At 45.0% G+C, this 24,305-nt stretch overlaps 1 protein-coding gene and 1 long non-coding RNA gene across 7 annotated transcripts in view; one reads left to right on the forward strand and one right to left on the reverse strand.

The window, feature by feature from the left end:
- REEP1 (receptor accessory protein 1) overlaps positions 1-24,305 on the forward strand; it is a 93,790-nt gene that overhangs the window by 2,581 nt on the left and 66,904 nt on the right. The gene's annotated exons all lie outside the window — the stretch shown is intronic.
- Positions 19,356-23,537, reverse strand: LOC141575418 (uncharacterized). Its single transcript, XR_012502996.1, has 2 exons — positions 23,007-23,537; positions 19,356-19,945 (listed from the first exon to the last, which is right to left on the reverse strand). It is a non-coding gene; the product is annotated as an uncharacterized LOC141575418 (long non-coding RNA).

Genomic DNA, 24,305 nt, shown 5'->3' on the forward strand with positions numbered 1-24,305 from the left:
TTGGAGTCAGAAAACCCTTGATTCAAATCCCAGTTGTGCCTCTTGCCAACAGATCCCAGTTCACAGCTAAGATCACAGGCGATCCCGCAAGCGCTGGTCAACCTCATGTTACTGTTGCAGGGATTCCAATTCCACGTGATATGTAAATTGCCAAGCACCACAGAGGCCATTAAACCAACAATAACTCCCCCCTTCTGTCCTCCGAGGGCGGGTGTCAGAGCTCTGGAAGGGGCTTTTAGACCTTATTCCTGCAGTTTTCAAACTGGCTTCCCTGAGGGCCACCGAGCATGGGTGGGTGGGCTCTGGGCTCCCAGCTTTGATTCCTTTGGTTTCTTTTATATCCTGGGGTTCTAGATAAAATAAAATTTGGAAAATATATGGGTTTCACTGCGAATAAGAGCCACTGATCCAGTCCTCCCCTCATCTGTGAAACTGTAGAGGAATGTGCTTTGCCCAAGGACACAAGGTGAGGGTGAGCTGGTGAGGGAAACAGGCTGAGGAACTTTGGGTCTGTGCCCTTTCCACCTCTGCTCATCCTTGATGGTTGTCCTAAATTGGTCCCTTTCAAGCTTTCAAGACCTCTAGAGTGGAGTCCTATGATTTTGTCCACCCGCTCCTTTTTCCATAAGCAATTTTTTAAACATTTTACAATGTGTCAAATTCCAGTGTACAGCACAATTTTTCAGTTATACATGAACATGTGTATATTCATTGTCACATTTTTTTCTCAGTGAGCTACCATAAGATCTTGTATATATTTCCCTGTGTCCCATAAGCAATCTTTTGATGGTTTTGTAAGCCTCTGTCACATCAAAGAACACTTAAAGAAGACCTATCACTGTGTTCTGAGGATGGGGAGGGAGTGTCTTCCTTCCAGCCGGAGGCATCAAGACAAGCGGACAGTGTCTGGGGACAGCCAGCTGTGTTTGTGGCTGTCTGTGTTGCCATGGGCTGTGAGCGTTTTAAGGGCAGTGGTGGTGACTTTTCCCCCCCTCCCACCTCTCGCCCCTTCCCAAGGCTCTTTTTTGAAGTTCCAGGCATCTCAAGCAGGGCACTCAGCAAAGGGTGGTTGTGTTGAATGAGATCAGAGGCCCTGGGATAAGAAGAGGAACCCGTCAGCATTATCCCCTGGGCACGGAGGTCAGTGGGCATCAGGACAGGGTGAACTCAGTGGGCAAAGCTCTTGGAATGAGAGCCAATTTGAGATGCTGCTTTCTTGCCAGCTGTCTTCCTCCTAGCTCCAATGGCTCAGCTGAGGAACAATTAAGGAGGAGATAATAATGCGGTAACAAGGTTGGCCTTGTTAAAACCTGGCTGATATCTGCATAGAACAGGGGAGCTCATTTCGGACTGGCCTGCTTGCCTCCTTTAAAATATTTTGTTTTCTTTACAAACAACCCAAGACCTAGGTGTGAAAGAATTTCAGACTGCCAAGAGTATGTTCATGTGCACTGGAGGGGGACACAGAGGTTGCTGTGTGTCTCCTTGGGAGAATGCACTGTCTTGAAGCATTTATTCCAAGCAGCAGGTGTTGCCTCATTGTCTCTGGACAGAATTTTGGCTGAGGCCCAGGGTGTTGGCTAAAGGGATCCAGACCTTCCCACCACTTCTGGGGTTAGTGGACCCAAACTCTAACTGACTGTAGGGAGAAAATGAGAGTCCTGATTCAACAAAAATTGTAAATAATTGATGGCCATGCAGAAAAAAACCCCACTCTTCCACAATGTACATCTTTAAAAATGGTAGCTTTGAGAAAGTGCAGTCTCAGGTTTAAAACAGAATCTTGGGTTGATAGCTGAAGATCTAGCTAAGTCTCAGGACTGTAATGTGTGTACCCTGGGTCAGGGCTGGATGTATAGAGGGGCCTGGAAGGAATGTGGGTTGTCCTCAAGATGTTCCTCAACTGTTACAACACAAATGGGAAAAAGAAAAAAGAAAAAGCCATAAACTCTTAAACATAAACTTGCCTTTCTTTGGGGCCTACTTTTAAAAAGGTGGACTGCAAAAAAAAAAAAAAAAAAAGTGGACCACAGAAAAGTGATCCTTATAGGGAAGGGTTCAGGTTAGTGGAAGATTTCTTTCCTGGCACTGGGTGTGGTACCGGGTAGGAGCTAGGTGAATGTTGCAGTTGAATTGTAAGAAGGGAAGGATGTGGGGCTGGAAATCAGCAAACTTGGGTTCCAGTCCAAGCGCTGGTTTGACCCCCTACAGAGTCCTGGGGGCCACTGGTACTGCGCTGGGGCCCTGCTCCGGGTCTGTGAGACAAGAGTGTCAGCCAGCATCGTCGTGGAGGTCTCAGTGGTTCCAAGAGCCAGTGCTCCTCTGGGCCCCCTCCTATCCCCTAATTGGCCCATGTGCACCATGTGTATTTGTGAACAGGGGGAGTGTCCTCCAGGAAGTGAAGAATATCAGCTTAGATTTTGCTGCTGTTCTGCTGCCCTGTTCCGTGTTCATTAATCCCGCCTGCCTTCTGGGAGGTAGCTTCAATGCACCTCTTCCTGCTGTGTCTTATTTGAAGGTTAGCTGACAAGTGAGGGTCTTACCTGGTTATTAATGGCTCAGTCCTCCCCTTCCTTCTGAAGCGAGCTATTCTCTTTGGAGTGTGTATTATCTGGGGGGAGGAAGAGCCCTGAGAAGAATGAGAAAAGGGGGAATCAGGCCCTTAGTAGCCACCTAGCTGCCATTTTGTATTGTGTATGTATGTCATGCGTGTGCGTGTGCGTGTGTGTGTTTTCCAAACGATTTGAAGAGGCTAGGGGATGAGGAAGACTTGGCCATGCAGTAGTCACCGTACATGGCACCTTTGGAATTTTATTGCCAACAATGAACCATGCACATGCCCAACTGGGTACCAGGATTCTTAATGTCTGTGGGAATTTTTCCAAGAACCAGCAAGAGTAAGGGGGTTTGCATTTGGGCCAGGGAGATATTTTCCTCTCACTTCGGGGCCTTGGGAAGGCCCTGCCGGGTTGCAGGATGGATGGTTACGTACGTATTGCTTGTTCTGAACTTTCAGATCTTGTCCTTCTTCACACAGAAGCACATTGTTTTCCCTTTGGGTCATTTGGGTCACACCCAGGAGCTTTCCTTTGATTATAGAGAAAAAGTAAAACTAAAGGGCCAGCTATCTGGCACACAGGAGGAATGTCTGCAGGAATCTGGACGGGTGATCTGGTATTACAGGCCCTCAAGCCTGGTGTGCATGCCTAGACCAGTGTGGCCCATGGGTTTCATCTCTTATAATTGATAGGAGGCTGCCCAGGACCTGTCTTGCGATGGGATATGAAGCTGGTTGGGCTCAGTGGGGAAGGAGTCCCATGAATGGTTTGTGCAGGGGAGACGGTAAAGGGGGCACACATGTTGGCTCCGTATTTTGTCTCTCAAACTTAGCCTGTTCCTGATCGGAGAGGTCTGTCCCACAGTCAGAGTTTTACACACTTCCCTAAATTAGTAAACGGACAGTGGCATCCTTTACCTGAGCTGACATCCCCTGCTGACATCCTGTCCCTGCCAGGCTGTCAGTCACCTGGCAGTTCTAGGCCGTAGGCGCCTCCTTGCTGCCAGCATGGGGAGCGGTCCAGCCAGTGGCTCTCTAGTCTGCCCCTTTCCTCTGAGGATGCTCACACGTGTACCACGTTTCTCCTTTTCCCTTTGGCTTTCGCCAGCCCGCAGCTCAGTTACACTCTGCCTTGGCTCGTCTCATGTCCTTGTGCATTCGCATCCTTCCCGCCTCCTTGTAGGGATCTATGGATGGGACTCTGGGCTTCGAAACACGTTTCCCATTTCCTTCTGGTAACGTACCCCATACTCCTTCCCTCCGCTCAGCCATGGAGATGGGTGGTCACTGAGACCTAGCTACGCATTTCCTTGGCCAGAGAGATTGGTCCAACAGTCGGTATGTGACCAAACTGAGCTGCTAGATCCTTCACCAGGGCTTCTTGATTTGAAGCTGGGAGAGATTAGCCTTGCCTCTGGGACCAGAGCTGGAAAGGTGTGAAGGTGGGGCTGCTGGTCCCTGCCTGGCACCTGCAGAAGCATGGAAGCCAAAGGGGCGAATTATGGCAAAGCAGAGGTGAACAGAGATGAGATACAGGGACAGAGAGAGGAAGCTGGCACGAGAGTCTTGATTCTGGTTACTCAGGCCGGCTTCCTGCAGCTCTCCCTTTGATGCCTTGATCTGTCCTACATCCCAGGATGAAAGCCTTGAATAGTACTTGTATTAATCAAACATTGATTGTAGTGGTGAGGATGGACTGGGTTATGCTGCAGTAACAAGTCCCAAATCCCAGTGGCTGGAGACAACAAAGGTTTATTTCTTGCTTTATGCTGCCTGTTCCCTGTGGGTTGGCCGAGGCACTCTGCTCATTGTAATCACCGCAGGCTCAGGCTGACTCAGTCTCCTTCGTCTTGGGGCGTTGTCATTGCGACACAAGGCACCAGGATTCACTGGAGTAGGGAAAGAAAAATGGAGAGTCATGCACCGGCTCTTAAGTGTCTCTAACCGGAAGTGACACGTGTCGTGTCTGCTCACATCTCATTGGCCAAAGAAAATCATATACCATGCCCGCATTCAAGTGGGTGGAGTTACAGTCTTACTAACCATCTGTGAGCAGCCCAGTGACCAGCATATGTGCTGAATGAATGAATCCTAACCAGCTTTGCAGACCTATAAATGTCCTTTTTCACCAAAGTTGGTGAAAGATGGGATTTTTTTTTCCTTCTTGCATCTGGAAGAGTCCTAATACACACCTTTACCTCTTCACGTTAGAAAAATCTCCCTTTCTCCTTTTGACCTTTTTTCATGATCCCATTTGTGAGTTTAAATTGGAGGTCTTAATGTTGAGGAGAAATTAGCAGTTGTAGAGAGCTGATGCTCTTTTATGGCTAAAGACCTCGAAGGTGCCCTGTGATTGTCACTACACTCTCCGTGTTGACCTCCATCTACCTTCCTCCATGAAACTTCACCGAAGAAAGATTTCTCTTCTTGGGTCCGCAGTGTGGCACTGCCACTTTGCACCTTGCAGTGTGGCTTTGTGCATGCATTTACACACACACACACAACCCCATCCCCCTGCTTAAGAACCACGTCTGTTTCTGTCTCCCTCTCAGCTCTTCATGAGTAGTAGGTGTCCAGTGAGTGCGTGTTGGATCGTGAATGAGTCAGGACCTCTCTACTCCCACGTGGTCTGTGCACCAGCACATCAGCATGACTGGGGGCTGGTTAGGAGTGTAGAATGCTGGGCCCCACCCAAGCCCTCGTGAATCTGCATTTTTAACCAGATCCCTATGAAACCTGAGAAGTGCTGAGTCAAGGAGATGGGGTTTCATCATCTCGCCTGTGAAATGAAAAGAAATTGGCTTGCCTAAGTTTCCCACTGTTGACTATAAATGGGGATTCACTCCCAAGTCATCCATTCTGCTAGACTGTAGTTCATCCTCTCTGGTGCAGAGAGGTCCGAACCCTGACTTTTTTATGAGTTCTGAAAGGCATAATTGGACTCCACCAACCCAGGGGCTCAACTACACACCTTTCGCAGATGGGCTGCCTAATTGTGATCTGGGTAAAAGTTTGTTTTGCCATAATTGGGGTTTATAAACGGCCATGGCAATGCCTGTCAGACAGAATATTATGCCAAGCAGGTCCGGCTACTCAGAGGAGGGTGGGCTATAACCCCCCTCAGAAAGTGGCGTGGTGAGACACAGTCAGCTGGTGCTGGGGGTGCACAGTGGATTTATAGGAACACGAAAGGACTTTTCTCATGAGCATGTGAGGCCAGGAACCGCTGGTCCCCATATGTCCCCCTGAGGAAGTCACAGGATCCAGTGGGCTCTGTAAACGTTTCACGCCAGACCCTGTGTGCTGTGGAATCCAGTCTTACCAGTGAGTCCCCTCAGCTCCACCTTTATACTGCCCCCTGTCCAACCCACTCCCGTCTCCCCTGCCGCCACTCTGTTCCACCCCCAAACTGCTGCTTTCCTGGACCACTTCAAAGCTCTTCTAATTGTTTTCCCTGCTTCTGTTCCTGTCTCTCCAGAGATTTGCTTAAAACATAAAGCTAGGTCTTAGCTTTCCTCCGCTGTTTAAAACCATCTAAAGATCTCCTGTCACACTGAGGATAAGATTCAGACTCATTCTCGACAAGACTCAGCAAGGCCTGGCCCCTGCCCACCACCCTGACCCCACCTTGTTCTGCACCCCCTTCCTCACTCAGCCCCACCACCCTCACTTGTCCCACCCGGGGGCCTTTGAGCTTGCTCTTCCCTCTGCTCTGAACACCCTGCCGTGGATGGTCCATGGTCCTTTCCCCCTTTCCGTTGAGGTCGCTGCTTACATGCCACCGATTTGGGAGAAGCCTCTTCTGACCACCTTCTCCAAGATATGCCCTATCTACACCTCTCTCCTCTTGTCCCTCCCTGAAACCTTGCTTTTAGTTCTTTTGTTTGCTTGTTCCTGGTCTGTCTCTCCACTAGGATTTGATCTCCATGACTTTTGAGACTTTTGTTTTGTTCATGTCTGTTTTCCCAGTGCCTAGAGCAGTTCTAAGCTCATAGTAGGTGTTTAAAAAATACACAAATGATGACTTTCTGTTCCCTCTGGGGTTAGATCCTTTTTTAAAACCTGGGTTTGTAGAACCTTGATTTGTGATCAAGGCAAGTCACTTAACCTCTCTAAGTCTCTGTTTTCTCATCTGTAAAATGAAATACCTGATTTCTATTTCTGGCAGTATGGCAAACTGTATAGTCTGAAACCCCTCCCATAATAAAACTGAATTAAACATTTTTCTGAAAGTCACAGATGGAATATAACAGTGATCCCCTTAAAAGCATAGCAGAGCTTTTAAGTAAGAAAGGGAATTCACCAGGAGGCAAAACAGAGAGGGAATCATTTTGCAAGGGTGTAAACTTGCCCGTTTGCTGTGGCAGCTGCACGGCACACTACCCTGAAATTTAGCTTAAATCAGCAGCCATGTTGTTATCATCTCCCCTGGCTCTGCGGTCAGGAATCTGGCCGGGACACAGGACGCAAAACTTGCTTCTGCTCCATGATGTCTGGGTCTCAACTGGGATGATGCGGATAGCAGTGGCAGACTGGACATCTGTCTCCCTTCATGTGTTCCATGGCTTCTCCGCCTGGTTTTTCTATGTGACTTCTCCAGCACGGCCGCCTCAGGGTGGTCAGGTTTCTTACACGTAGATCGGGGCTGCAAGAGCGAGTGTCCGAGACGTGTCCGGAGAAACTGTTAAGACTTTTTATGAGTTGGTCTCAGAAGTCTCGAGGTGACGCTTACAACACTTCGGCTGCCTTCTATTGGCCAAACAAGGCACGAAGGCCGTCTTAGATTTGGAGAGAGGGAGATTAGACTTTAACGCTCCACGGGAGGGGTAGCAAATAATTTGCAACCGTCTTTAAAATACCACGCTGGAGGACTGGCCTGACTTGGCTTTACTATCTAAAGAATAGAGGGGCCCCGGGTCTGGGGAGGTAATAGAGCTGAACGTCTGCATAACACTGAAACGTGAAGGGCTGCTCTGCAGTGCTGTCCTGAGTAGAACACAAGCCCAGGGAGCTTGGCTGTCTTGCTCTGGGTTCTCGGTGGAGGGAAAATCTCCCTTGGGAATTTGAAAGCGTCCATTGACCGGTCCCCCTGTGGATTTGGGGTTTGAATGGACACATTGTGCAAATACCCTCCGCTGATTAACATAAACTTTGGTCCTGGGCCAGCATTACTCCTGCGGCATCTGACAGAAATTAATCCAGTCTCTCTGAGAGCTCTCAATACACATCATACAGAATTAGCCTCAAAGTGTATGAATCCATGCTCCGAAGTTACAAAACACGTGAAGTAACAATCCCCCTTGCACCCTGAGCAGGAGTTCGCAAACATCCTAAGGCAGAATTAGCCCTCCAGAAATAAATAGATAAATAACATCCATATATTAATTATATATATTATTTATATAAAATAACTATTACCGAGACATCTTAGAATAAGTCTTTCTAAAGTGAAAAAATAAAGAATTGAAAAATACAAGAAGATAGCAGATCTCGGGGTGGAACAGGAAAGGAATAGGCCCACAAGAAAAGAAGCAATTCTACAAGTTAAAAATCAAGTATTAAAACAACACACTGGATAGTTTAAAATGCTGAGGGATTGAACACCAAGGGGGTGATGTTTCCACACTGCCTGGTGGGGCCTGAGGGCTCTTAGTGATTTCACTCTTGTTTGACAGACGAGGAAGCTGAGACCTGAGGGGGCGAGTCTTCATTAAGGTCGGTAGCCTGATTGGCTAGGCCATGATTTGAGTCTCCAATTCCAGAAAGTGTTTTGGACTAGAAGAAGGAGGAGGTTCGTTTTATATGGTTAGAGGGTTGACCTGGGACCCGTGGGTGATTAGGAGACATATTTTTGTCTTGATAGAAGGAAAAGGTTTTCAGTAACTGGTGTTAAAGTGAGGCAATGAGCTCCTGGCTTCCAACCGTAAGGCCCTTCAGCTCTCAAACTATAATTTTATCCTTTTCTTTTATTATAGTGGAGGAAGAGAGGTAAGAGTTGTTGGAAAGATTCTCTTTCAGTGGGTAGGCCTTCTGTCCTTGTTTGAGATTGACTGATTCATTGCTTGATTGATTCATTCATTGGTGCTCCTCCCATTCATTGACCATTTGCTTTGTGCCAAGCACTATCCTGGGCACCAAGGATAGAAAGAGGAAATGAATTACAGTTGCATCTTTGAGAAGTTTCTGAGGTCACGTAGCCAATCAGTGGAAAACTTGGACTTGAATTCCAGTGTCCTTCCTGCCTGGCCAGCATTCTTTCCGTTGGGTTGGTTATTTTGTGGGTGGGTGTGAACGACTTTCCTGGCTTTGGTTGGAAATTGTAGGGAGGAGCCCTTTCGCAGGGGAAGTGGTGCATCTGATATGTGAAGGGAGATTGAACCACTGCTGCCTCTCTCTGCCTGGGGGACACTGTGGCAGCCAGTGTTGAGAGAGAAGAGGTGGCAGAGGGGAGGGTGTGCTGAATACTTACAATCTGGGACAAAGAGGTAGGTAAAGTTGAGCATCCTTGCTCACTGTATTCGTCTACTATTGCTGCTGTAAGAGATAACCACAAATTTACTGGCTTAAAACAACAGAAATTTAGTTCTTTCATTTCTGGAGGCCTGAAGTCTGAAATGAGTGTTTTGGGGCTAACATCAAGGTGTTGGCAGAAATGCTTCCTTCTGGAAGTTTCATGGGAGAATCCACGTTTTGCTTTTTCCAGCATCTAGTGGCTGTTGGCATTCCTTGGCTTGTGACCACATCGCTCCAGTCTGTGCTTCTGTAGTCACCTTGCCTCCTCTGTGTCTTCATATCTTCCTCTACCTCTCTTAGAAGGACATTTGTGATTACACTGAGGGCCCACCTAGATGCTCCAGGATAATCTCGTCTCAAAAGTCTTAACTTAATCACTTCTGCAAAGTCTCTTTTGCTATATAAGGTAACATTCGTAGGCTCTGGGGATTAGAACCTTCATATCTTTGGGCACCACTATTCAACCTACCAAACCCCTGGCTGCTGGCCCTGCTGCCACCAAGCGGAAGGGAGTCCATCTAAGAACAGCCTAAAGAAGGAACACTGTGAGGGGAGGGTATAGCTCAAGTGGCAGAGCGCATGCCTAGCATGGACAAGGTCCTGGGTTCCATCCCCTGTACCTCCTCTAAAGATAAATAAGCCTAATTACCTCCCCCCTGCCAAAATAAAGATCATAAATAATAAATAAATTAAATATTTTTTAAAAAAAAGAAATAAAGAACTCTGATGTTTCTACGTCTTCTTTTATCTCCATTTTCAGACTCTCCTTGATTTGCAAAAATTAATTATGGAGTCAATAGAAAAGATTACAAAGAAATGGTTAGGGTATAATGGATACAATGAATATGCCTTGACTTACCACCCAGTTTAAGAAATAGGACATTGCCTTCACTGTATCCATGTACCACTGTCTATAGACACTTGGGTTCTTTCTAGATTCTTGTTTCTCTCTTTTTCTCTTGAAAAGACTTCTGCAGTGAACATCCTTACGTGTGTTTGCTGGTGCCCCCGTGCACAAATTTCTTTGGGAATGGAATGGCTGAGGCAGGGGTGCACGCATCTTTCCCTTACCCAAATCACATAAACTAAGTTTCGTGGATGTGTAGGATGGTTGCTGGGCTCTTTATTCTGTTCCATTAATCAACTCGTCTGACTCTGCATCGGGGCCGCGCTGTCTTAATTACCATAACTTTCATGAAAATTGTTGATATCTGGCCCGGCAAGTCCCCTCCACATTTTGCTCTTCATAAGTTGTTTTCCAAAATTGTTTTTCTTCTGTGAAATATGCAATTTCAGTTGTACCGAATCTTTACTATCACTTGCTATTGTCACACTTTAGAATTTTTGCCAGTCTGCTGGTTAGCAAAGTGGAATCTCATTATGGTTTAAATTTGCATTTCCCTGAATACTAATGAGACTGAGCATCCTTTCATATGTTTATCGCCCATTCATGTTCTGTCTCCTGTGAAGAGCCCGGTCAAGTCTTGCCAATTTTTCTCTTGTCCTTAGCGTACTGATGTGCAGGAGTTCTTTAAATATTTTAGGTGCTGGTCCTGTGTCACTTAGTGTCTCACACTTTTCTCCCAGCCCCTGGTTTATTTTTTCACTTTCTTTATGGTGTGTTTTGATAACCAGAAGTTCTTAATATTAGTGCAATGGATTTATCTTTTTTTTTTTTCATTTTATAGTTTATACTTTTTGTGTCCTGGGAAAACCTTACCTACCTGAAATCATTAAGCTATTCTCCCATACTGTTCCTAGCTAGCAGTTTTATAGTTTTGTTATTCACATGTAATTTCTTAATCCATCTTGAGATGACTTCTGTATATGATGTGAAGTAGGACTCCAGAATTTTTCCCAGAAGGAAAACCAATTGTCCTAGCACTGTTTATTATACAAAGTTCATCCTTTCTCTTTAGATCCGCAGTGTTCAGTCATAAATAAGTTTCCATGGATGTGTGATTCTGTTTCTGGGCTCTTTATTCTGTTCCATTGATCTGTTAGGCCCTGAACCAGTGCCACTGTTTTAATTACCATAACTTTATGAAAATTCTTGGTATCTGGCCTGGCAGGGGCCCCCACTTTCAAAAGTGCCTGAACGCTTTCCTCTTCCATATGCATAAGAATTATCTTAGAATTATGTATTACAACACAGCCACACACACATGGACTTACTCACTCAAAAATCTGTTGGGAGTTTAATTGGACTAACATTGATGTTCTTAAGATATCAAATGTTCCAGTCCATAAACATGGTATTTATCTATTTATTTCAGTCTTCTTTAATGATTTTCAATATTTTCAAATTACTTTTATTTTATTTTTTTATTTTTAAATTATTACTCAATTATTTTCAAATTTCAAAATTATTCAAATAATTTTATAATTTTTACCGTAAGTGTCTTGTGCATCATTTGTTAGATTTATTCCCAGTTACTTGATATTTGTTGATGCCAGTATGTTTGGCATCTTATTAAAATTTTCATCTTCCAACTGTTAGAAGAATACATCCTTGCTAAACTGTAGATTCTTTTGGGTTTCCCAGAAAAGTAGTCATGCCATCTGAGAATAGCATAATGTTGTGTCTTTTCAATAATTATTCCTTGTTTCCCCTTCCCCTGACTGTCCTGGTTAATATTCTAGTGCAAGATGACTAAAAGTGGGAGAGGCAGGCCTTCTTGTCTTGTTTCTGATTTCAAAAAGAAAGCTTCAACATTTTTCCATAAAATATTGTATTTGCTATAGGGGTTTCAGAAATACACTTTATCATTGTAAGTTTTCTTCTTCTTCTCGTTTGCTGAGAGTTTTTATAATAAATGATATTGTATTTTATCTAATGCTTCCATTGAGATGATAATGTATTTGGTGGGGGGCTTTTAATCTGGTGAGTGGCAAATTGTATTAGTTTTGCCATTAACCAACTTTGCCTTCCTGGATAAACCCAATTTGGTCATAAAGTTGTTTTTTCTTTTCTTTTCTTTCTTTTTTTTTTTTTTTTAACTTTTTCATTGATGTATAATAATTTTACAATGTTGTGTCAAATTCCAGTGTAGAGCACAATTTTTCAGTCATACATGAACATATATATATTCATTGTCACATTTTTTCTCTGTGAACTACCATAAGATCTTGTATATATTTCCCTGTGCTGTACAGTATAATCCCATCCATCTATTCTACATTTTGAAATCCCAGTCTATCCCTTCCCACCCCCTGCCCCCTTGGCAACCACAAGTTTGTATTCTATGTCAATGAGTCTGTTTCTGTTTTGTATTTATGTTTTGTTTGTTTTTTGTTTGTTTGTTTTTGTTTTTTTAGATTCCACATATGAGCGATCTCATATGGTATTTTTCTTTCTTTTTCTGGCTTACTTCACTTAGAATGACATTCTCCAGGAGCAACCATGTTGCTGCAAATGGCGTTATGTTGTCAGTTTTTATGGCTGAATAGTATTCCATTGTATAAATATACCACCTCTTCTTCATCCAGTCACCTGTTGATGGACATTTAGGCTGTTTCCATGTCTTGGCTATTGTAAATAGTGCAATATGAACATTGGGGTGCAGGTGTCATTTTGGAGTAGGGTTCCTTCTGGATATATGCCCAGGAGCGGGATTTTTTTTCTTTTTTGTTATTAGAACAATCCTAAATTCAATTTGTTAATATTTAGTTTAGTTGTTTTTAAAGCTGTGTTTGTGAGTGATGTTAGTTGTGTTATCTTGTCTGGTTTTGGTATCAAGATTATGCTAGATTCATAAACCAAGTTGAGGGCAGGCATATCCTTGTTTTATACCCTGGCATAGTTGGTGTAAGACTGCATTTCTTTCTTGTGTGTAACATAGATGAACTGGCCAGTAAAATGATCAGGGCCAGGTGTTTTTTCCGTGGGAAACATTTAAACTATTTGTTCGATTTCTTTAATGGTTATAGATTTTTCTCTATTTTCTTGAGTCAGGATTAGTTCAGGAGTTCATTCATTTTAATAATTTTTCAAAATTATTATTATTATTTTTATTTTTCAAAATTATCACTAGTTAACAACATTGCTTCTGCACCCCATTCCTTTTTTCCTCTCCTTCCAACACTCTCTTTAGAGATATGTTAGATGTCCTTACTCTGTCTTCCATATCTCTTCATTTCTTATTTCTCACTCCTTTTTTTGTCTCTGCTGCTTTATGAATAATTTCCTTCATATCTGTCTCCTTAGCAATCTCTAGTCAACTGCTGAACATATTTGTTGGTTTTAAAATTTCAATTATTCTATTTTAGAAATTCTATTTGGTTCTGTTTCAAAACTGTTTGGTCGTATTTTATGGTCTCTGTTTCTTCCACATATTTTAAATTCACTTTTCTCCCTTCAAACGTATTAAACGTTTATATTCTGAGTCTGATCATTCTGTCATCTAGACTCTTCTTGAAGGTCTAAATCAACTGTCTCTTTTTCTGTTGGCTCTCAATCTTAGAACAGTGTGTATTTTCCAATTTTTTAAATTTTAATTTATTCGTTCACTGTGAGCTTGTATTCTTTGGGACTTTATCTGTAGGAATTATTTGCAGCCTGGGTGAAAGGTAGGTTCCTCTAGAGACTTACATTGCTTCTGCTGGGTGTCTGGGAATACTACTACTGTTGGTCCACTAGAAAATAAATTCTCAAATTTTTTTATCTAGCCATTCGGGTGGATAAGTTTGGGGGCAGGCTAGTGGTTACATCTTCTCCGGGAAAATACTATTTTCTCTCTGCCTGTTGTCATGGCTAAAGAATTAGGCATTTTTCTTTCCTGTTCCTTCAGGCTTTGGCATCAGGCTTAATTCTAGTTCACTTTTTACTTATGGTATGTGTCTTGGGGGTCTGTACAAGTTTCCTAGGGTGCTATGGACCAGAGGACTACAAACTGGATAGGTAAAACAACAGAAATTTATTTCTCACAATTTTAGAGGCTGGAAGTGTGAAATTAGTATGTTGGCAGGGCCATGCTCTCACTGGATGCTTATGGGAGAATACATCCCATGGCTTTCTCTTAGCGTCTGATGGTTGTCTGCAGTCCTTGGCTTATGGATACATCATCATTCCAACCTCTGCCCCCCTTGTCACATGACTCTCCCCGTGTCTGTGATTCTTTTTCTCCTATTTTAAGGCCATTGGTCATAATTGGATTAGGGCCTAGCATAATGACCTCTTACCTTGATTATATCAGCAAAGACCCTATTTCTGAATAAGGTCACATTTACAGGTGGGGGTGGGTGGGAGTGGTGGTTAGGTCACTGTAGCTTCTTGAAGGACACAGTTCAGTCCACTGCAGGATTCAGGCTTTAGAGAGGGGATGCCCTGTGCTGGTGTTACAGTGCAGTCTGAGGAACCCCAGCATCACCTCACCTGGGAGTTTGTTAGAACTGTAAATTTTCAGGTCCCCCAGACTTTCTGAATGAGAATACCTGAGGATGGGGCCCAGGAATCTGTGTGTTACTAACTTCTCCAGGCTTTCTCAGGCAGGCTGAAGTTCCAGTAGGATTGCCCAAGACTTTGTCTCCTGTACTTAACACTCTGTCCAGCCTTGTGTGAAGTTCATTGCTTCTGTTCAGCAAGTGCCCTTAATTTACCTTTCTGGGGCCCAAATTTGACTTGGTTTTTGGCCTGAAAGATATCCTTACATTGATATACAATATCAGTAGGTTTTTAAAAGATTCTTTAAATTGATTCCTTTTTCTGTTTCAAAACCTTTTGAAACCCACAGAAAAGTTGAAAGAAAAGTACAGTGAGTACCTGTATTTCTCTTGCTTTGGCGTACCCACTCCATCTCTTTCTCCATAAATACACACATTCCCTCTTGGCTAACCATCTGAAAGTAAGCTGCAGACCTCATGTCCCTTCACCCCTAATATTTAATTAATGTCACTCAAGGGCAAGATTTTTCTCCTACACCAGTGGTTCTCAAACTTGTTCATTTCAGGGACCCCTTTATATGCAGAAAAATTAAGAATCCCAAAGAACTTCCGTTTATGGGGCTCACATCTGTCAGTATTTACTATATTAAAAGTTAAGCTGGAGACATTTTGACATTTGTATTAGTTAATTATAAAATAACAATAAAAACCCATTACACGTTAAAATAAATAATAAATTTTTTTACTGAAAAAGAATTACATTTTCCAGAACATGAAAAACAATGGCAAGAGAAATATTGTATATTTTTGTAAGTCTTTTTCATGTCAAGTTTAATTGCAATATGGTATCTGAAACCTTATTAATAAAGGTTGATCTATCTTATGCTTTGAATGAGTCTTTTATCCATGTGTTATTTGTAACATTACATATTGATTATTTAGAAACTCCTGATTCCCCAAGTTAAATGCGTATGTTCTAAATGTTGACACATTTCATTATACAATATCCAAAAATCACATTCATTAATATCATCATCATCAATCTCATCAGAAAAGTCTTTAAGTGTTGGGGCACTGTCAAGTTCATGGTAGTGGATACAGATTTTCCAAAATTCTAATTTTTGTTTGAAACCTCAAATTTTATCATTGGCAACAAACACTGTTTGTTTTTCATGAAGTAATGGGCTCATTTCATTCATTTCCTAAAAGATGCTTGCCGGATGTGCACTGAATGACTATAGTTTGTCAGTCATTCAAGTAACAATAGTGTTCTCTGAAAAATGGTGGATGATCAGCACACAGCACAATGACACAGGTGCTTTTCCTCAAGACAATCCTCATACTTTGGTACATGGCAGTACTTGATGTGTACGGCCTAGCGCATCACCAAATATTAAAAACACCTGTACTTCAGGGTCGTGCTTTAATAAAATTGATGGCTTCTACTGCATGATCAGTGATATTCTTAAATGAAACAAGCATCATTTCCCTACTGCATCATGGTGAGGAATACAGTGACTGCTGGTAGAGTTTACTGCTATTGGCTTGATTCGTGCAAAGGCAGCGGTTTTACCCTTTATTGTTTTTGCATTGTCAGTGCAAATTCTACACAGTGAAAAAGGCAGATGTCCTAGTATTATTATTAAAGTTGTTTTGCTTTCATGAACCCTCTGACAGGGTCCCAGGAATCCCCAGAAAGGGTTTTGGGGTCTCCCAGGAGTCTGTGGATCTTGCTTGAGAACCATTCACTGTTCTGTACAATTAATACTTCTTACCACCCCTAAGGAAATCCATTCTCAGGGGAGGGTATAGCTCAGTGGTAGAGAGGGTGCTTAGCAAGCATGAGGTCCTGGGTTCAATCCCCGGTACCACCACTTAAAATAAATAAATAAATAATCCTAATTATGTTCCCCCTCAAAAAAAAATCCATTCTCATTCCGCAACTTCATCCAATATGTGGTCTGTACTCAAATTAATCCCAATTTTTAAAAATCCTTTATTTGCTTTTTCTTGTTTCTGTTTGGATCCAATTAAAGTTCACTCTTTGAACTTGGCTGTTGCATCTTTTTGAACAACCTAGAAGTGTCTCCCCTCCCCCCACTTTATAAAGACTCTAGGCCGGCTGAGAGGTAGAACGTGAGGTCAGACTTGACCTCACGATTAGCCTCAGGTCAGACACTGTGTAGATGATGGGGTGCACCTCCCACTGCCTTCTGTCAAGAGGACAGAATGCCAGGCTGTCCTATAATGGGTGATACCAAACTGGACCACTTGGTTAAAAAATTGGCAATTTGTTTAAATTCAGAATTTGCAGTTGTTTTCAGTGGAGGTAAATCAGAGTGTCTTGTCTGATACTATTGGAAATGATGGTCTCCTTTTGCTTCTTCATTTTTGAGGTTCAAAGGTGTACTAGTTAGAACTCTTTTGGTTCCAAGGAAAAACAAAATGCAACTCATGCTGGCTCTTGTAACTTAAAAGTCTAGAATGGGAGTAACTTCAGGTGAGGCTTGATCCAGCAGCCCAGGAGCAGCACCGGAGCAGCAGGTTCTCTTAGACTCTCCCCTGCACTCTTGTCGACACAAGATAGTTGCCAGCAGCTCCTAGGAGGGTTGAATTTCTCATTGGTGTCCAGCAGGAAGAGGACATCTCTTCAAAAAAAGAGCATCCTCCCTGGGACACAAGGAGGCTTCTTCCCCAAAAGCTCCGAGCAAGCATCTTGCTCTCCTGACTTTGATCACACATCTGTCCCTGAGCCAATCCCTGTGGCAGGGGGCTGGAAAGTGTGGACTGACTCACACTAGCCAAGACTTGCCCTGAATCTGGGAATATGGTCAGCTTCTCTGGAGTATAGCGGCTGCATGGGGTGGGGAGACGACCCAGAGAGCATCTGCATCCTGTAGCAAGACAAAGGCAAATACCCACCATAATGTAAAGCACTTGGCTGAGCACCTGCTTTGGGCAGATATCATGTCATGCCATCCTTTCTTCATTCAGCAAGTTTACTAAGCACTTTGTATTTAGTGAGATGCTACTGTGGGCTGAGTACTGGGCCACCATGGAGGGGAAAAAAGAGTCCTCTCCATCACGGCACTTCTCATTTAAGGCTCTGTGATGCTATGAATACAGCAGTCGTACAAGGTGGGCATTACTACTTCTTTCTCAAGTGATAAACCTGAAGCCCTGAGCTAGCCTGCCCCAGGTTTCCCAGAAAGTTACTGGTGGAACTGGATCCAGAGAAATACTGTGCGGCCAGCAGTACCCTCTGGCCCAGGGCTGGGTGGGGCTAGCAGGTGTAGATTCTGGTCCCAGCTCTACCTCTGAGGGGCTGTGTGACCTCGGGCTTCTCTCTCAGAGCTCTTCTTCCTCTTCGTAAACTAGAGTGGGGTCGGGCTGAACCTCCTGGCCTGCAGCTTCCCTGGTTGTTCACGCCATCCCCCCGCCTGCATCTCTTAGTGGTACCACCTGCTCTGAGCAAGGCAGACCTTCTCACAGTATCTCAGCCTCTCTCCAGAGCCGCAGGGGCCCTGCAGGGTCCTTGATAGTTACAGTGACGAGCTGTTGAGGACAAGAGACCAAGGAGGGAAAAGGGAGGACCCTCAGGAACTGCCTCCGCTCACACATACCAGGGGGAGGAAAGAGAAGGTGAGGAGTGCAGGATTGGCTGGTGAGTTGCTAGTGTGGCTTCTGCCCACCCAAATCAGTTTGAGAGCCTGTTGGATATGCTCTCATCCATCTTCCCTTGTAACGGTTTGGCCCAGTTGCTGGGTTTCCTGTCCTGGCCGGCTCAGCCCCACCCACCCGCTCACCTGACCTGTGCTTGCTTCATCTCAGGAGAGGCTGGATCCAAACTCTGAGGTCAGCCTGGGCCAGCCCAGCCCTGCGGCGTTTTCCCGGGTGTGACTGAAGCTCAGTGCTTCCCCGGAGGCAGCTCATCCAGTTTAACGAGGCTCTGGGCAAGGTGGCCTTTCCCTACGGGGCATGGGCACGCTCCCCTGCTGGCAGGCTGGTGGCAGGATGAGGTCAGCTGTGGTTGCGGCATGCCTGGCATCAGGAGCCATGGGGCTGGGTGAAGTCACACGGAGCGGGAGCTCTGATCCCGGGAGAATTTGGAGACAGCTTCCTGGGTCGGTGGACCATGATCCCACTCACCCTGGGTCAGCCCTTCCTTTGCAAGTGTGCTGCTTGAGGGTCTGCAAACTGCTTTCATGTCTTTCGTTGGTTACAGGCTCACAAACATGGTGGCTTCCAGGCTGAGATCAGCTTGCACATGCTTATTTGCCTTGTGGTATTTTAGATTTGAATCAGTTACCTCATTTCAAATTAAGAGGTGTGACACTCACACCCAGATTTCTGTCTTCTCTTGAAGAGTCAGCATATCTGGCACCCCAGCATGGTTCCCGCAGGGCGGCAGCCACTGAGCTGAGCGGTGGCTGCCCATGGGACATGTGCTCCTGGGTCTGCTCACTGCCGCCCTCCCCCACCCCCGACTCAGTTACTGCAGGCTGCTGGAGGTTGCCGTTTCTCATCTTACACCTGCTGGTTTCCATCACCAGCCTGATGCCGTATTTCCAGAGCAACCTGGAGAGGCGGGCATTAATATCCTTGTTTTGCCAGTGAGGTAACCAAGGCCCGATCTGGGTTCAGCATTTGATGTCGGAGAGTGGTCGTGGCCCAGCTCAGTCGTGGCTCTGCCACTTAGTAGTTTTGTGATCTTGGGCGGGTCACTTGCCCTGCCTGGGGCCCAGCCTCCCCATTCATAAAAATCAAGTGGGGGTGGGTAGCTAAATGCTCACAGGGGTCCCGCTGACATCTGTCATCTGAGTACTCATTGACAGTGTGCGAGGTGCTGGAGGGACTCCGATCTGCCCCTGTTCCCCAGTCCTAAAGGCAAAACTTAGGTTCATTTTACTATAACACAAGTAAGTCTTTTATTAACACGTATTAATACTCTGCGTCACATACAGTGTTGGCAGTGTGCATAATTGTTTCACTTAATACTGACAGTAGTCCAGTGAGATAGGTAGGTAGTATTATTTCCATTTTACAGATGACCAATCTGAGGTTTAGAAAGGTTAAGGAATTTGCCCAGTTCTTTTTTTTTTAATTAAAGTACAGTCAGTTACAATGTGTCAATTTCTGGTGTGTAGCACAATGTCCCAGTCATGCATATGCATACATATATTCTGTCCAGTTCTTAATTGTTAGATCCATTGGATCTGTCTGACTTCACAGCCTTTGCTTTGTCTTTGCCTGAGTGTCACTGCATCCCCTGTGTCCGGAAAGGATCCTTAGTAGTGGAAGGCAGTGAGAGAGGAAGGGTGCAATGCTTCTGCAGGTGGTAAGATTCATGGAGATTCTGAAGTGCCGTGGGCTGGACTGGCTGGTCCCTGCAGGAATGAGTGGTCTTCCAAACGCAGTCTGGATTCCCTTCTGCAGGGAGGGAGGCACGTTCCAGGCAGTACGCCGTTAGGTTTAGGGGTGAAAATGTGCCAGCTGTGTTTGAAGGAACAGACTGGTTTGAGTTGAGAATTCATGTAGTGATGTCTCGGGAGTTCAGAGAGGAAAGGTAGGTTTGTGGTCAAAGTACAGGTCTCTGCTTTCAGGCAGGAGTGGACCAGGGAAGGTTTTTTATAAGGGGGAGTGAAAACAGTTATATCGATGTCAAGTTTGAAGCAACAAGGGTTGAATCAGAGTCTTGGCAGTGGGAGTGGAAAGAGAGGACTGAATTGGTTAATCAGTGGAACAGAAATTGACAGGACCTTGAACCCAACATGTGTAGCATCAGAAGGAATTTTGGAAGTCTAGCTCTGTCTTGTCCTGACATGGGGACTCCTCCTTTGGTGACATCTATGACTGCAGTGCATTGAGTCATTTCCAGTGCAGGATAAGGGAACAGTTTCTTACATGTCTATTAGGTTCTAAAACCAGCACATAAGGGTGAGAGTTACTTAGTGTCTGCACTGACGCGAATAGTGTCACCCCAAAGTTCGTGTCCACCCAAGACCTCAGAATGTGACCGTTTTGGACTAGAGTCTTTGCAAATGTAATCAGGTTAGGATGAGTTCATGCTGGATTGGGGGTTGGCTCTAGTCCAGTGACTGGTGTCCTTATAAAAATGAGGACATTTGGATGCAGACTGAGACACGCAGGGAGAATACCATGTGACAGCTGAGGCATTTGGCGTGATGCCTCCACAGTCCAAGGAGCACCAAAAGTTGCTGGCAACCACTATAAACTGGGAAAGGCAAGAAAAGACCCTGTCTGTGAGCCTTTGGAGGGAATAGGGCCCTGCTGATACCCCGAGTTCAGGCTTCTAGCCACCAGAACTGTGACAGAATACATTTCTGCTGTTTTGAGCCATCAAGTTGACGGTGCTTTGGTACAGCAGCTGAGCCCATCACCATGGAAACCCAGGGTCCCCTGCTGGCCTCCCTGTCCTAAGAGGACTCAAGGGCTTCCCAGCACGATTGTCCTTAGAGGACCTGTGCAGGCTCCCAGGGCTTGTCTCCTTCCTTCCGAGTGCTCACCATCTTTTCAGTCATCCATTCTAGAACTTCTCACTGATGTTCAGGGCCCTCCATAATATACTCCTAAACGACCTTACTTTTCACTTCCTGTGACCATCCCTACATAAGGGCATGTGCTTTCCCTGCTTTGACTTGAGTCGTTGCTTCCTCTCTCCTGAATGCCACCCCCTGCCCTGCCAAGCTGTATCCCACCCTAATGCCTGCTTTTCCTTCCTGGACCGTCCTAGACTAAAGTGGATTCTCTATCCTGCAACCTAAAAGCACATTCTGCTCAATAGCACCAACCACTGCGCAATATCCTAGCCAGTTGTCCTGAGACATCTCATATATTTTCTTATTTTGTAACATATATATATGTGTGTGTGTATGTGTATACACAGACTAAGTGGTTTAAACCACAGAACTTTATTCTCCTGCAGTGCTGGAGGCTGGAAGTACAAGATCGGGGTACTGGCATGGGTGGGTTCTGGTAAGGACTTGCAGACTTTTGCTCAGTGTCCTCACATGGCAGAGAGAGAGACAAAGACAGGGAGAGACAGAGACAGAGACAGAGACAGAAGACAGATATATGTATACATGTTGGGTTCAAGGTCCTGTCAATTTCTGCTCCACTGTATATAGATATGTGTGTGTGTGTGTGTGTGTGTGTGTGTGTGTGTGTGTATTTTTTTTTTCACTTTGTCAGTGTTGATGGCTTGTCTCCTGGTCTCAAGTCTCAGTCCTTGAAGGCAGACAGCCTGTCTTCGCTTCTTTTTCTCCCCTGTATACTTCATACGTTGTTATTACTCAACATACATAGAGAAGAGTTTCTAAGCAATACTCCTTCTACCTTTTCTTTGTCTGGAAAGATTCAAAAGAAGAAAGGTTGACTTAAGGGAAGTCTTGAGCTTTAGGGAGGAGAGCATCCTCTGGCTCTGAGAAGGTCTGTGAGTATCTTTGGAGCCAAAACTCATTATTGTTCTCTCAGCAAGTTCAGGCCCATTTATCCAAAGAGCAACAACCAGTCATTGAACGTCTTCTGTGTGCCTGGTTCTGTGATGGGCATGAGGAGGTGGTGGTGAATGAGACAGAAGTGACCTTTATCCTCAATGAGTGTTTAGTTCTGTGGGCAATATTGACCAAGAAGACATGAATACTTCTTGAGTTGCTGCCCTGTGACTTTTCATTCAGGTGACAAGGTACAGACAGGCCTGCAGATCAGGAGAGGCTCCTGGCAGCCAGGTTTGTGCTGGATGACCTGCCCTCTCCACGTGGGTATGGCTGATTAGAGCCGAGGTGGGCACCTGACTCAGACTGAGCCACCTGTGTTTTCCCTCTCTTGGCAACAGAAAAGTGAGCTTCACAGGTAGCCAGTTACTATGGGCTGAGTTGTTTCCCCCAAATTCATATGTTGAAGCCCTAACCCCCAATGTAAAGGTGTTTGGAGGTGGGGCCTTTGGGAGGTAACTGGTAATTCGGTTTAGAAGACGCTGTGAGGGTGGGGCCCCATGATGGGATTAGTTCCCTTGTGAGAAGAGACACCAGAGCGCTCTCTATCTCTCTCTCTCTGTCTCTGTCTTTGTCTCTCTCTCTGCCATGTGAGGACACTGAGCAAAAGTCTGCAAGTCCTTACCAGAACCACCCATGCCAGTACCCCGATCTTGTACTTCCAGCTGCCAGAACTGTGGGAGAATAAATCTCTGTGGTTTAAACCACTCAGTCTGCAGTGTTTTGTGATGGTAGCCCGAGCTAACAGACCCGTTATTTAAGAGGCTGGAGCTGTAATGAGTAAGAGTGAGGAGGTGCAGAGGCTGTGTTCTGCTGTGAAGAGTGTGTGGAAGGCGGGCGGGCAGAGGAGGAAGGGCAGAGAGGTTCAGAGGACACTGGGGTTGTCAGAAGTGCTGCATGGTTTCTCAGGGACCCGTCAGGCCCTGGTTCCGGACGCCTCCAAGGCCCAGCTGCCCTGGGGTTCTGGCTCCACCCACCGTGTCCTCCCCACATATTCCCCGTATTGCTTATACCAGCGTGAGTCAGTTTCTGTTACTTACAACCCGAAGACTCTCTACCAAGACCCTCCTGTTCTGCTGGTGAGAAAGCCAAGAACCGAGGGGCCAACTGGTCCAGTGCTACACCGGTGAGCGACGGAGCTCAGGCTGCAAGTCCCCAGAACAGCTGTCTGCCACTCCTGTCCTTCCAGGCCAGCAAGCTGAGCTCGTTCAGCAGACCCAGGGGGTTCTGAAACCATGAGGAGAAATGCTGTCGCTCCTCTGCCACCAACCGTTTAAAACACGATCTGTGTTGTCTTGGAAGTCCCTTCCAACGTCACACGTGTTTCCCTCTTTTTTTCTATAATCCTGTCAAACTGAGTAGCCAGGCTGTCACCACTTGTATTTTTGCCTTTGGAATCTTGCATGGAAGAGATTGTCGGCAGCATGTACTGTCTGAGAACAAAGGTCTGCCCAGTCCTTGCTGCTGTCTCTGCCCTTGTCTGCCGGTTGTTCTTGTAGTCGGACACACGTTTATATCAAGAAGAGGTGATTTTCTCCGAGCTATATAGTAGGGAACACCTGACATCTGTGTCTGGTTTGGCTTCTATATTTATTTAGAGATATATTTTTAAAATGAGCTCATCATTAATTGGAACATAGGTAAAAATAGAAAGGAAAAGTTATTCCTATTTCCACCATCCTGTTACAACTGCCAGAAACATTGTAGAGATTCTCTAGTAGTTTCTACTTGTAAACTTAATTTGTAAAAATACGTAGTTGTATTTATACATATTAACAGGTTTGTTCTACTTTCCCCCTAAACGTGATGATATAAACACTTTGATGCTTGTCAAGCATTTTGTAAGTATCGTTTTTAGTGACTGTTTCCATTCCAGAGAGTTGAGCACAGTGAAGTGTGTAGTAGATCCTTTGGGGCATGAATGATAATGAGTATGTGAAATGAGAGAGCCATACCTCTGTTTGTGAGACATTTCGTTTGTGTCTGATTGTGTGTGTGTGTGTGTGTGACTGTAGGAAATGGCACAGTCTTTGCCTTTGCTTTTCAGATGTTGTCCTTGTGCTAGATTCCATAAAGTGGAATTATGGATCAACAGGTGTGACTCTTTGATATACATCATCGAATCGCTGTCACACAGGGAGGGCCGATGCCCCCTGCTAACCAGCAGTGTGAGAGGCCCCATCAGAATTTCACTGTGCATTCCTCTGCCCTAGTCCCTGAAGAAGTAACACGAATGAGAACACATGGCTATTTCTGTTAGTGTTCTTTGAGGTCTGTTAGGAGAACTCCCAGCCATCCGTTTGTAGAGCGCATGACCCTTAGCAAGGAGGGACATGCAT

The sequence above is a fragment of the Camelus bactrianus genome, chromosome 28 (assembly GCF_048773025.1).
Source record: "Camelus bactrianus isolate YW-2024 breed Bactrian camel chromosome 28, ASM4877302v1, whole genome shotgun sequence".
NCBI lineage: Eukaryota > Metazoa > Chordata > Mammalia > Artiodactyla > Camelidae > Camelus > Camelus bactrianus.